This window comes from Centruroides vittatus, unplaced genomic scaffold (genome assembly GCF_030686945.1).
Source record: "Centruroides vittatus isolate TY-2023 unplaced genomic scaffold, ASM3068694v2 contig_644, whole genome shotgun sequence".
Taxonomy (NCBI): Eukaryota; Metazoa; Arthropoda; class Arachnida; order Scorpiones; family Buthidae; genus Centruroides; species Centruroides vittatus.
The window spans coordinates 466,435-478,048 of NW_027122398.1; positions in this window are offsets into that span (position 1 = coordinate 466,435).

Genomic DNA, 11,614 nt, shown 5'->3' on the forward strand with positions numbered 1-11,614 from the left:
TATTATTTCAACATAATTTCGAAGTAAAGTATTGATTAATTAATAAATGTAAAAGAATTATAAATACAATTTAAATTAATTTATTTAATTTTTATCATTGTTTATTTAACAGAGTCTAAATTAAAAATATAAAGGTTTACCCACTCGCATACTCAACCCGCCTACACTCTGATTTAATCTTTAAAGTCGTAATTGCTAAGTAAAATATTCACTTCTTTTTGTTAATTTAAAAAAATTAATTGAAATAATCACTAAATTTAATAGTTTTATAATGATTAAATTTCTGAAAACATTAACAAATAATAACAGTGTAACAAGACTTTCCCTACTATTCACACCTCAGTTCCTTTTTCACCTAAGCAGCGTAAGTAAAGAGAGACCCAGAGGGCCTAAACCTCCTAAGAAATTTGAATGTTACAACATTACTTATATACATTATTTACGACTCTGCTCTTAATCCACAGTGGTACAGGGGTGACTCTTGGTTTGCACGTTCTAAATAGGGTCTACCTAATAACTCTTTACCTTTATTAACATTAAATGCTACAGTTTTTACCGTGTTATTATTATTTTTACGTAAAATTATTAATATAGAATAATATCTGATGGTGACTACTTTATCTTCATTGTGTTTGTTGTACAGGTTCTTTACTCTCCCATCAGTTTCATGCTGGAGATTCATTCGTTTTGATGCTATCCAGATATTTCGGAGTAAAGTATTAATTTGTAGCTTTCTGTAGACAGTTCTGACAACAAGAAACATTCCTATATTATGGCTGTCATTAGTTGTTAAATATAATAAAGTAGAAACAAAGAACATTTCTTACATTACACTTAAATTACGAGTATTAAGAAATGATGTCATATTATAAAAGAAAGTAATAAGAGCACAGACAGTAATATCGATTGTTGTGAAATTAATTAATATTTAATGTAATTTTTATGTCAAACATTCGAGAAAATATAAAACGAAAAAATTCACTAAACACATTCATACACTCGAACCTTCAAACAACGGACACCTCTATATAGATGCCAAAGAAATTATCTTTCAAATAACATTTCGTCAGTGTCCGTTGTTCACAGGTTTGGGTGTGTAAATGTCAATACTTCTCTAATTATTTATTTAAAATTATATGCATAAATTTATTATAAGGATGTAATTGTATGTATATTTTTATTATTATTTTTTTATATTAATAAAACAAAAACCTACCTAAAAGAGAAACATACTTAGCACTGTACATCAGCAGTTTACAAAGGTTTCACTGAATTATAAATTAAAATATTTCCAACAATGAGTTGCGTAACTTTCCGGGCAAAACAATTTAAAATAACGTGTGGAGAATCTGTTAGGATATTTTATGACAAAACTTTTTATATGATTAATTATTATAAAAAAGCAAGAAGCTTAATTTTAAGAGTAAAAATAAATTTCATAAAAAAATTTAAATGACAATAACGAGTAAAATATTCATTAAGTACGACCCTACTCGAGATATGACACATGTTAACCCTCTATTTCCCACCCCTCAAACTTTAACCTCCAAATTTAATAACGTCAACCCCAGTACAGAAACCTTGCAAAATTTCAGACGTTTCTACCAAAAAACACAGGAGTTATTAAACTTTAAAGAGGATGAACGAAGTCGTTTCTACCACACACACTAACATCCATAAAACCTTTAAATTTTAAGGTCCTCTGATACCACAAATGTAAGAATTTTGGGGGTCATTTTTTTAAATATTTGAACTAAAACATCTTTAAAGATATTCATAAAAATTGAAGAAAGATTACTTTTTCTGTCATTAAACATTGTTCTGGGAACAATTTAAATGGAAACTTTTTAAAGTTAGTTTCAACTTTCGATCGTTGGATAGTAAAATTAATTACTTTCTCTGTTACTAATGATAGAAACAGCTCTTACGTAAATGAATTTTAAGGTCATTTAAAATAGAGTAAGATTGAAAAGATTAAGTATAACTTGTCAATAATTTATTCTAATGAAGTTTTAAACATTTTTAAATCTTCAGACAAGAAAGTAAGTTTTAAAATTATTTTTAGTATAAGAAATACAATTGGTAACTCGTGGTTGATGAAGAAGAGGTGAAGAAAAATAAAAGCATTATGGAAACAACAAGAATGACTTCAAGAGATAAAGATTAAGTAACATATGAGCACCCTCATACGAAGTTGATGTGAAAAAAATTCTTCTCAACAATTTACAAAAACCAAAGGTACAAAGGTCAAATTAATTCCAAAAACGGTATGGATGAGATAAAAAGTATAAACAAGTGTAAACACTAAGTATTCATATAAAATATACACATTCTCTATGATCGTTCAGTAGCTAAAGGATTGTAGTGCTGAATCGACAGCATCATTGTGTAATTACTTTGGATAAATCTACGTGTTGGAAAGATCGATTACCTCATGTGGAAGAGAAAAACCATCACTAAATCCGCGGCATCATCCACCATGAATTTCTTCGAGTTTATGGAGTATTCATCATCTTGAAGATGATGAATAGTCCACATTCTTCAAGACCGTATTCCAAGCCCAGAATCTTCATTTTCATCTTCGAGTCCACAATAATCCAAGAAAAAATAACCTCGAGCATGGCACAGGTTGTTATTTGCTAATTGAACCTTTCCACTTGGGAGTATAGTCAACATTGAAAGAATTCTTATAAGATTATCACACAGATCAAAGGAAGAGGAAGATGGAAAAGAGTGTTAGGATAAGGCACGTGCACTCTGTCATAGGAAAATACTTTTCGGGAGTACATTTAATGGGAAAATGGCACCTATTTGGGTGCTAATTTATAGAAATTTATGACAGCATCAGTTTAAGAAAATGAATTATTAACATAATTAATTCTCTTAAAGTGCATTTCTTAATGGGTACGAGAATTAAATACACCTGCTACTTATCGACATCATTCACTATAATGATCCAACATGCCAGAATTATCTAAAATATTACACTGTTTATTGATAAAATTAAATATAATTGATTTACAAATTTTAATCATTTCTAATGTAAAAATAAAAACATTTATATTGTATTTAAACTTTTACAATTAACCCGCAAATACGATGTTTTTCAGCATATAGTGCGTAGTTTTTTTAAATTTTATTTTGTTTACTAACAAGCGCTTTTCGCCACAGAATAATCAATTTATCATTTTACGAAGTGAAAAAAATTGTTCATAAATAACAAATGTTTTAATTAATTTCAAATATTGCTCTAATTTAAAGTATATAATAAACATATTCTTATATGGCAGACATTGAGAAGATTGATCATCAGAACATTCGCGAAAGGGAGCTCTATTTGTTAGTTTCCTTAGTGGTGCTGTTACTAACAAGACGTGAAATTTTTAAGACTGCAAATTGTTAATAAACAGTCTCTACGTTTTTCAGTTGTTTAATAAAAAATGCAAAAGGGGTCCAATCTACTTCCTGGACCCATGTGAAGCTCTTCACCGCCCAATTTATTACATAAGTTAGTATCTTTGACCTACCACTTGTTTAAATAATAATATGGATTTTAAGAAGCTAAAAATCCAATCCTTCTTAAAATCCATATGGTTTATTTTTGTGTGGTTTGGTTTGGTGTTGTCATAGTCTGGTTTATTTTTACATAATTTTTTCACTTCATTTTACTTTTTTTTTACTGTCTATTTTTTACTATCTACTCTCTATCTTATTTCTTTATAGTCTCTACTCTCTCTCTATATATATATATATAAAGAAAGAGAGAGAAGAGAGAGAGAGAGAGAGAGAGAGAGAGAGAAATGCATAACATTCTTCTTGTCTACTTTCTAGATTAAATTATTTGTACATGGCAACCTACACCTGATCTACCGAGAGGGGATGCTTTCCAGGGAAACATAATAACGGAAACTGGCCCATATTTAGGTTTTACATAATAAACCCGGAAAACTCCACGTGGCCAGCCTGCTGGCACAACTCAGCTACTGATTAGCACGCTACTCTTCAGTTCACAGAGGAAAGGAGTGAAGAAACAATACCCCACACTGATAAAGAGTGTATTGAATTATGCATGATATATATATATAAAATACAAGAGTATTCTGTAATAACGAATCATTTTAATGTCGGATCTATACTAAACTTAGAAATTGAAGTCTAAGAAATAATAATCTTCATTGAATTTTTTAAAAAAGTTGTTACTACTGTAGCAACTATGATGGTCTTGATCAGCATTTCTCAAACTCTGGATCGCGATAAAATTATAATGAGTCGCGAAATGACTCCCCAAATGTTTGAAATTTATGGACTGAGGGGACCCTGAAATGTCGAGAAATGCAAAAAAATTCCGGGTTTTTTTTCTGTTTGTATGGATATTAGTATAAGTTGATTTCGTTATACAATATGCAGTGACTCTATTTTAACCAGGTTTTTTTTAAAATAAATTTTATATTATAAACATTTGAGTCGTGGAATCATTACAATTGTATTGGGTCGTATAACATACATAAAGCATGATTTGAATTTAAATTAGATTAAGTGTATTATATCATCTCATATTGAAGAAGACTTGCTTAAAAACAGTGTGAAAGCAACACGATAAAGAAATAAAATACTTTTATCTTGATGAAAACAGTACTGTACTGTACTATAAAATAAATGTACAGTGGTAAAGCAAAATGATCCAAGTATCAAATATACAAAACAGTTTCTTTACCTTAAATGTATACATGTGCTAAGACCAGTGCAGTGCTACATGAAACAAGTGCAAATGCCTATTGATTTCATCTTAATAAGCATCAACAGCTGCAGTTGCAGAATATTCTGAGGTTTATTGCTAGTTGATCTATACATCTGACATGAATTGCAATTGTAAAATGTAACTGATTTTTATAAATAAAAAGCATCATGTTTGCGAGTGACCAAAACACCTTCAGATGGAGACTTTAAAAAAAAAATTCAGCGACTTCATACGGTCGAAGAAATTTCGTGTTTGCAGAAGAAGAATCGTTCAAGACATCAAATCAAAACAGCAATTGTGCTGCTGTACAACTACAGGGTGACAAGAAGAAAGTTATTTGTGACATGCTGGAAGTTATAGGTGAACAGACCAGAGACGTCTTCAACGCCATTTTAAGTGAATAATGAGTATGGAGTTAAATGGTTTTTGTATTTTCTACTCTGTTGTTTAAAACATTTTCAAATTTATCTGTTTTGTAACAGTTTTCTATTGTGTTTAAACAAAAAACCTTTTCTTTGAATAGTTGCCGTACATGTTTCTGAAGAGTTTCCATGTACACAGAAATAAATATGCGCTCATTTGCCATGGACAATCAATTTCTTTTTTTTAAATCAAGAAATACTTTATGATAGATAATTTACATTTGTCAGCTTACAAATAATGTGTTGACGATAAAATAGATTTGATTTCATAATACATGGCGATCTGCCAAGAAGGAATATCTTCTGTGGGCACTTTGTATGCAAAACAATCTCCAATTAGCTGTTAGACAAGTGACGAAAACTTAGTAAACACAAGTTATCCGCTAGTTCACTAGCGTAAACCCACGACAAGCTATCAGTGTTCAATAATTTTAAGCAAATTGCAAATATTCTCTGTGTTACTTCAAGTATAAAATGACTTTATCTGATATTACATGCTATATATATAAGTGTGTAAATATATAAGTGCTAAAGCAAATGCCTATTGATTTTATTTAATAAGCATCAGCTGTGTGTAATAACTGTTAATACACACTAATATAGCAAATGGTGATTTGGAAAATTAAGATGTATTAGTATAATTGAGGTTATAAATCTGTGAACAGTTTTGTTTCTCATTTGAAATGGATTTCAGTTTTAAAAATCCAGAGAAAATATGATGTAATGTTTTATCTTGAGGAAACCGTGTTTTATGTTTTCTTTCTTGCGAAGACACAATGCACTGACAGTAGATTTAAAACACTGGGCAAATTTTCATCCTTTATTCGGTTGGAACGCTTTTTACATCGCGCGTTTCGGGCCGATGCCCCTCTTCAGCCAACTTTTATCTTTTCTTGGTATCCGTTATCTTCATGTTAAACCATGTTCTTCTCTCAAATGATGATATTCGCCGTTTCTATATTAATAATTTAGTTTTATCTTGAGGAAACTATGTTTTATGTTTTCTTTCTTGCGAAGACACAATGCACAATGTAATAAAGGATGAAAATTTGCCCAGTGTTTTAAATCTACTGTCACTGTATTGTGTCTTCGCAAGAAAGAAAACAAAACACGGTTTCCTCAAGATAAAACTAAATTATTAATATAGAAACGGCGAATATCATCATTTGAGAGAAGAACATGGTTCAACATCAAGATAACGGATACCAAGAAAAGATAAAAGTTGAAGCGGCGGCGTGTGAGATCTGTATACGGAAACAACTCTAGTCACTATGCAAAAGAACTCCCAGATAACATGCCGGTAGACGAATTTCAGATTCATGCTGTTGGAGTACTTGTACTCTGTCTATGCTTTCGAACGAGGTGCGGTCCAGTCTTTAATGGTATACAAACTCTTAACACCAACATTTAGGAGGTAACAACCCCCAATAACTGCTGTGCTGTTTGTACACATGTATTTGTAACACGTACAGACAATTTTAAGTTGGCTGAAGAGGGGCATCGGCCCGAAACGCGCGATGTAAAAAGCGTTCCAACCGAATAAAGGATGAAAATTTGCCCAGTGTTTTAAATCTACTATCACTGCATTGTGTCTTCGCAAGAAAAAAAATGATGTAATGTACTGTACTTTCCATCTGAAAAATAGAATTAATTTGTCATTAAATGCGTTCAGAATAACAAGTATAAGTGTTTTATAAAATATAATAGAATCTTTAGAAGAGTTCTCTTATCTACGAGCATAAAGTCGCCTATTGTAAAGTAAAGAGACACATTTCCAAATCTTTTCATAAAATTTAAAATCTGAAGATTTTAATGGCAGTCTTACATAAACTTTTATTAAATTATCAAAATAATTATCCTACCTTTGGTTTAGTTTCAGTCCAATGTTGCATCTTGCAAACTGTTTAATGTCTTGAAACATTTTTCGTCTGCAAGAGAGAAAAATAACAAAACCATTACAAAAAGAACACCTCCTTAGAGAACATAGAGTGTAATTACCGTACCTGCAAGTGAGCAAAGCAGATAGCCAAATATTATGCAAAAACGTGAATATTATCATGAATGAAAATACTAAATATTTCATAGAAGTATGAATTTCAAGAAAGAAAAATGCTCAATGGCAAAATACTGTTGCCCAAAGGATCCCAAATAAACAATTCCAAATACTGAATTTTATTGGGTATTAAATTGCTGCACAAAATTCCAAAGTTCTTGATGACAAGACATTAATTTGTTTTGCTTTCTTCACAAATCTGAATTGTATCTCTTTATTACAAAGAGTTCCACAGACAATTGCTCGTATTCCTTGTAAACGATAAACATCAGCAGACGAAAAAATAACAAATGAAAACGTATTCCTCCAATGATAAAACATGAATTTATGCAAATCTGAATACTACGGAAGACAGCTTCACCAACAAATTTCTCATTGTTTTTTACGTAAAGATAAACAGATAAGTTGAAAAAGACGAGATTAAACATAAGAACTAACATTGTAAATGTAGAGAACAAAACAAATCTTTTCTTGTAAATTCAAGCCCATCTTTTCGATGTACCTACGTTTCCTAATACGAAATGTAATGAGCATATTTAGTTACATAAAACTCATTATCTCTGGAATTTCCATATTCCCATTAATAAAATTAGATAAATTTAAATTGAAAAATTTATGTGAAAATAATGGAGATAAGAGTAGAAAGTTATTGATTTGATCATTTTCTTTATAAATTAATCTATAATTGGCTATAAAATCAGCAATAAAATGTCCTGAGCTTTTAAGCTTTATTACTGAAAACAATTAAATAATAATTTAGTTCTGTATTTTGATCATATCTGCTTAGTTTTAGGAAATTTCAATAAATTTACAGTTATAGCTGTAATACAGAGTAATGGAACAGTCGCTTGCTTCGTTTTTATTCGAAAAGTATTAAAGTTTTATCAATTTCATTAATTAACTTACATCGTAAGCTCAGTATCATTTTCAAGAACTCTTCTGCTTTACTATAATGAGCAGAGGTCATATAAAAGTTTCTATGACAAAGTTAAACAACACCATTTAATTAATCTACAACAATTTTCTACGTTCAAACATACATTTAGTACTTCATAATTTACAACTATGAATTTGTGAGGAGTAAAACAATATTTTATTTTACATCTCCTTGAAATCTAATTTAAAAGTTATGTAAAATGAATTGATTGCAACCAATCTGGAAGTTTAACACGCAGCAAATTGAATCCGTATTTCAAAATCATCTTTCAAATGTCGTTCTTCTTAAAATATTCTAGCCCATTTGTAGCATTTTTCTCATATTCCATTATAACGATTATCTGCTTACTCGCAGACACGAACTTTCGTTTCGTAAGTTATAGTGTCTATTTCCTTCCTCTAGGCATTATCAGGTGCACCAGATAAAATGTGGTCAGATCAGACAGGAGGACAAAAATAAAGCGGAATGCAATCAATAGAAGTGTAACAATTTTGTCATTGGAAAAATGAACAATTCTTCATGTAAAGAACATCAACATTGTTTCAGCGTGCCATTCAGAATGCCTTTCACTTCACGTCATCCGTAATCGCTTCAAAAGTATTCTTCATTTCAATTCAGCAAAAAATTAATTCGTCCTACAAAGACGTGGAGTTCCAGTCGTCTTGTGGCGACAGCTGCCTTCCTAATGCTATTTGAGATTCTTTTGGACGATCGATCTGGGCCATATATTCTTCTTCTGCTGACATAGCATAATGTTCACAGACATTTAATTTATCATGCCAGTCGTGATCGTGCATGATAAATTACGCCGATCGCATATTCTAGAATACGAGTGATGATTCGTAAAATGGAAAGAATATGAAATATTATGAAAATCCAGTCCGGTTGCGAAGATCAAACACGCGACATCGCTTCTGTCGGCACTGCAATTCCTGCACCACAGGAGTTCACAAGTGTGCGTATAGGCATATATTAGGAAGCAGCGTTTGGAATAACGGTTACGTCGGTTTCGACGCACGATATTGTCAGTCTGCTTGTGAATATACGCCACTATAATACATCACCGGATGTTACGTTTCATTCCGTTCCTCATCAGACCATCACCTCAAAATCTTATCTGTATTTCCTTCATTGTGGATTTAGTTCATTAAAATTATACTTATCTCTTTATAAATACGGGCATATGAGGTAATTTCATGCAAGAGGAAATTGAAAGCAAGCGTCACTTTTGATCTTTGTACATTGACAATTAATACTTTCTTAATTAACAAGCTTTCAAATAGTTTATAAAGTTATTTAAGTCACAATAAATTTCGTTTTAATGTACGAATATAATCACAATTTTAATAAATATGAACAGATTCTTTGATACGGTAAACAAGTAAATACATTTTAATTAGCAATGTAAAGTTAATAAATGCTTCATACATTTTAATTGTTGTTCATGGATGGCATAGAATTCAGATTTGTCCTAATTAAATGTTGTGAATTAGAAAAGTTAGGTGATTATTCATACAACGTTTTCAAATTGCCTCGTTTAAAAATACGTCTGTTACGTAGAGAAATTTTCCATTACATTGATTATTATGTATATTTTTCATTATTTTTCAATACAGAATTCTAAACAAATAAGTTCTTCTTTAGTATTGTAAATTACTGTACTTACTGGAAAATTCGAGTAAACTATTAATAACATAGCTATAACGTCTTCCTCACTGCCATTATAGCTACGTTCTCAGTTAACTGGTAACTATAGGCAGAGCTTTGAATGGGAGACTGACCGTTATTTAAGTGTTAGACAATTGAAGGAAACTGGAAAACGATTATCCATCCAGTGCATTGGTGGTTTTATCCTCTGCCTGGTAGGCAACATTATATCTTACAAAAAAACTGCATACAATGCGAACAAAACTGAATATTTATAGTAATATGTTCTAGAGGTATAGGACTAAGAAAAAAAATGTTCCAATGGTAAGAAAACTTACAATAAAATGATTTAATTCATTTATATGTCAAAACAACTTAATTAGATTTATGAATAAAACGTTTATAAAGAAATTCAAACTTCAAAGTTTGCATACTGAAAAATTTTATTACACTGAAAAGGTATAAAGTATACAAATTTATTACAGATATAACATGAAAGATACAGGAAATAAGTCAAATTTTAGTGTTGGTCCAGAACATTTTATGTATATTAATTGCAAAGTGAGCGCGTATATTCTGTTTATTATGTACCATTTTTTAGAAAGTTTATAAAAATTTCAATTTTAACAGTATTTGCATATGATATATTTAATTATTAATTCCAATATTAAAGAAATAGTAGAAATTCCATATCCAGTAAATAAGAGTGTGAAAGAACTCATGAAATCTGTGATGGACAATGGATAGAATGACATTAGTTTCCATAAGTTTTGAATTAGGTAAAGCGTCCTTTACAATTTTGTTGAAAATTCCACTCTCAAGACACCGTTTTATTCTGGAAGTATATAAAAATTATATTTTATAATCAATCAAACCTAATTGAATGTTTCTTTGAATATAAAATTTTCTTTAATTGGAATTATAATCAAATTTATAACCCAGTTAGTAATAAAACAAATTATTTCTTCGCAAATTATTATATAAATAACATTATTGTTGATAAATTTCTAACACGCATTCACATACATAAAATACAATAGCGATATATCAGTTATGATACTATATCAGAATAGAAGTAATAATAAGCATAATACCAATATTAAAAAAATACTTACATTCTGTTAAATGCTTTTTTGTATTTAAAGTTCTTTCTTATTGGAATTGCAGCTACCTGATACAAGAAATAATCTCTAGAGATAAGAAAATTCTCTTCTCCCATGAATTTTTGCAGCATATCCAATACACTGAATGGTGCGAAGAGGCAATATTTCTCATCTAGAACTCTTTTCATTCCATTGGAAAAAGTATCGACGTTCTTATCTGGATGGTCTTTCATGTAATTGCCAAATATTTTCACTTTTCTTGATTTTCCTTCCTGGAAACAGCAGTATATATCTATTTTTCTTTTATAAATAACTATGAACTGTCTCCGCATTCACTATTTTTTCTACCATCTTTTACACTTTCTCTTCACGCTCACTCCTCTCAACACCTTCATCAATCTTTTACCATTAGATACCATTGAGTCATCTTTGTCTTCCGAACTTAACGATAATGTAATTTGTCTTTGCTTTCAGTTCATTCTAGGCATTATTTTCCATCACAATACATTCTAAGTAATACGATTTTTACTACAGATATATCTATAAGTGGCCAAATAAATACGGTTTATAAGGCCACAACAACTGTTTCTCACGTTATAAGTTCGAGTCTAAAGAGTTTCATCATAACTTAATTTATTTTCAGAAATTAGTTTTCCAACACTTTAAAATCAATTGATAATTTATAATTTTGAAAATAAATTGTAAAAATTGTTC